We start from the raw sequence: 4,208 nt of genomic DNA on the forward strand, positions 1-4,208 counted from the left end.
AAGCAAAAGTTTAAAATTACATATCGACTTTCCTTCTAAATGATAGAGTGTGATTGCAAACGATGAGAAATCGGATGAAGCCACGGTAATATCCTCGCTGGTTGCCAAGGTACGATGTTAGCTGTATTGCTGTTTGTGATTATGATTGCAGACATAGACAGTAATGTTAAGGGCTCGGTAGTGAGAAGTTTCGCCGATGACACAAGAATATGAGAAATTACTTGTGATGAAGATAGGAACTCGCTACAAAGAGACCTAAACAAAATATATAAATGGGCAGAGGTAAATAGAATGGTATTTAACTCTGATGAATTTGAATCAATAAACTATGGTGATAAAGAAGGAATGCTATATGCATACAAAGGACCTAATAACGAGACATCACAAATAAGGAAGCAGTTAAAGACCTTGGTGTGATGCTGAATAGGAATATGTTATGCAATGATCAAATAGCAATACTACTGGCAAAATGCAAAGCAAAAATGGGAATGGTGTTCCGGCACTTCAAAACAAGAAAAGCCGAACACATGATTATGCTTTATAAAACATATGTACGTAGTCCACTTGAATATTGCAATATAATATGGTACCCACACTACCAAAAGGATATTACACAAATAGAGAGTGTACAAAGGTCCTTTACAGCTAGAATAGAAGAAGTTAAGGACCTTGACTATAGGAAAGACTACAATTCTTAAATTTATATAGTCCTGAAAGGAGAAGAGAACGCTACATGATAATCCAGGCATGGAAACAGACAGAAGGAATTACCGAAAACATCATGGAGCTAAAAATATCAGAAAAGAGCAAGCAGAGGTAGATTAATAGTGCCCAAAACTATACCAGGAAAACTAAGGAAAGCACACAGGACATTAATCCACCACGCACCAGCATCGATAATGCAGCGTCTATTCAATGCGCTACCAGCTCATCTGAGAAACATATCAAGAATGAGCGTAGATGTGTTTTAGAATAAGCTCGACAAATATTTAAGATGCATCCCAGACCATCCAAGATTGGAAAGATGCAAAATATACCGGAAGATGCATTAGCAATTCTCTGGTAGACATCAGAGGTGCCTCACGCTGAGGGACCTGGGGCAACTTGAACAACTGTAAGGTCTGTAAGGCAAGCTCTCTCTCTCTCTCTCTCTCTCTCTTTCTCTTTCTCTCTCTCTCTCTCTCTCTCTCTCTCTCTCTCTCGAAACTATTTTCAGATTATGTTTTGATTTTTGCTCAAAAGACTCTATTAATAAAAAGCCAAAATTCTTTCTCTCTCTCTCTCTCTCTCTCTCTCTCTCTCTCTCTCTCTCTCTCTCTCTCTCTCTCTCTCTCTCTCTCTCTCTCTGTGGTCATTTTTCAAACTACTTTGTCGATGTAACACAAAATAAATCAAATGTGTTCTTTAAAAAAATTAAAGTTTCCTAGTTTAGTACATCCATTACTAAAGAATAAGCAAGAACTGTATAAAAATACTAAATAATAAGTAAGAAATGTATAAACATTTTTGTAGAACAGTTTTCGGCATGATTATAAAATTAATGGTAAATGAAAAGGTCTTTTTGCGATAGTAACAACTGTGATCATAACGCATAAAGAACGTAAAGCGATAGTAGCTATCCAAAAAACTAAAGTTTATTTTTTGATCTGTTTTCGAATTTCAAGCGCTGTCATTTTTCTACACATCTCTTAGTGCAAATTTGATCCAAGTAAATTATTTGTAGAAAATTATAAACTCATTTTCCCATACTATAATCCACTAATTGAAAGCAATTTACTCATTTCTTATGAAAAGAAACCTTAATTAATTAAGATTACGTTCCGAGATAACGATATCGTGATCGGTTTAGCTGTATTGATGTCCATTTTTAGATATAGTTTTCAAAAAAGCCTATTAGTCATTAAGGGAAAGAAGTGAAAATAACAGGGTTATTTTTCGACTTTTGGGATCAAAGTCCAGGCTAATTGGCTTTATCACAGCCAGTTAATAGCCACTTAATTTGGTTTCTCTCGATCCCCTGCCAGGGTGCATCGCTCTTGACATGGAGAGAGAGAGAGAGAGAGAGAGTAAAAAGTATTTGTCAATCGTACACACTTCGTTTGAAATACGTAAAAATATACATGTTTTGAAAATATCCAAAAGCAATAATTATATTTAAGATAATGAGCTCTTTTCATTTTCCGGTAACTTTGATTTTGTTTGTTTTTTAAATTTTTCTTTTTGAAGTGAGGAAGATATTCAAACCAGACTCAACATGGCTCAATATCTCGCCATGAGGGGTTGCATTGTACGTATATATATATATACATATACATATACATATACATATACATATACATACATATATATATATATATATATATATATATATATATATATATATATATATATATATATATATACATACATATACATACATATATATATGTATGTATGTATGTATGTATGTATGTATGTATGTATGTATGTATGTATGTATATATATATATATATATATATATATATATATATATATATATATATATATATATATATATATATATATAGAAACATAGATAGGTAGGTAGTGTGTGTTTGTGTATGTGAGTGTGTCTGTATATATGCATGTGTAACCGCAATCAACTGATTTCAACAGCGCCCTCTCCCTCCAGACTACTCAATTAAAAGTGATGACAAAAAAAAAAAAAAAAAGAGACAAAATCCCATAATAGAAAACGTCTCCCAAGGGGACGGTGGGAGAACTCTTGCTTCCTGAAGCATTTGCCGTCTCTCTTCTCTCTGTCACTAGTGCGTCATGTGTTCGTTTCGTTATATGAACGCTTACACGTGTTCTCCATTGAAAGAGAGGTTATAGTAAATTAACCTATTTCACTGACACCGTAACTATCTGGAACACTGGTAATTTATTAAAACTGCATCATTAATGTGTAAGTCTCTCTCTCTCTCTCTCTCTCTCTCTCTCTCTCTCTCTCTCTCTCTTCCTCCTACAAATTTTATTTCCATAAGCTCGTCATATCTTTTATAAAATTATCAGACTTAATCTTGCTGTTGTTAGTTGCCATGCGAAAATCCTTTGTAATCTGAGGAACGAACTTTCTTTTAAAATGCTTTATCAGAAACTTCTAAGAGGATTCGTATCTCTTTCTAAACGTAAGCATTTTTCCTTTAAATATGTAACCTTTTCAGGCGTTGTATTTGTAGGGTTTTTGGTTTAAAGTGCCAAAGATAATTACGTAAAAACGAATGCTGTATCACTAGTTAGAACTGTGATAAGTGTTCGACATATATTTTTTTATAATGGCTCTTTATTCCGCATTATCTTTACCGACATTGTTAGGTTATTTGATAGTATAACCGACTCTTATATATGAAACCTCGTTTAAATTGATACAAGTGCTTGAATTGGAGTAAAAGAATGCTAAAATATATTTGAGTGGGTTCCTCAAATTACGGTCCCCTAAGAAGTAGACTCTCAGGCCAAATTGCATTGTCAGAACTGATTAAAGCTTAAGTCTAGATACTCAGGCGTTTCCATCTTTTCTAGCTAGAGTCTTGACAACAGTTGTTTGTAAACAATCTGGTAGAATTCCATAGTTTCTCTTTCGGGTCCGTACCACTGGCCACATTTCCAGTTCGAATCCTGACCTTAATTGCGTGTCATCATTAGTCTTTTCATCGTGTCGTATACAAACTGCATATAACTTCATTAGTTGTTTCTCCAGACTGACCATATTATTCGCCCTCACAGAGATAAAGACAACGTAAAGATGAGTGATGACCTACAGGTAACAGAAAAGGCCATTCCAACAAGTGAGGAGCGACCATTGAGTTCATTTCTACTTCAGCGTCCCAATCTTTCTGCAAGTTTTTCATATTGCTGGAATTAAACGACCAAATTGACTTTAACTCAGCTAAATGAGGCTCTGCAGAACGCTATTCCATTTTCACTCCCTAAATCGTCATTCATTTTTTATAAGAAAATCGTTTCAGACTTGATGATAAAGCTGTCATAAATTAACGCCTTTCATTTGCATTTTGTTGTAGTCTTACACAAAGTGACAATAAATAAGAGGATTTTCCAGAGCACCGGAAGCTTCTGCAAAGAAAGAATAAAGTGAACGAGATTGACAGACAGGCAGACAAAGTTAACAGAGCTCCGGTTAGGCACAAAGTTACCCTTTTGTTATTTCAAGTTGCCTGGTTAATAA

The sequence above is a fragment of the Macrobrachium rosenbergii genome, chromosome 9, assembly GCF_040412425.1.
Source record: "Macrobrachium rosenbergii isolate ZJJX-2024 chromosome 9, ASM4041242v1, whole genome shotgun sequence".
NCBI lineage: Eukaryota > Metazoa > Arthropoda > Malacostraca > Decapoda > Palaemonidae > Macrobrachium > Macrobrachium rosenbergii.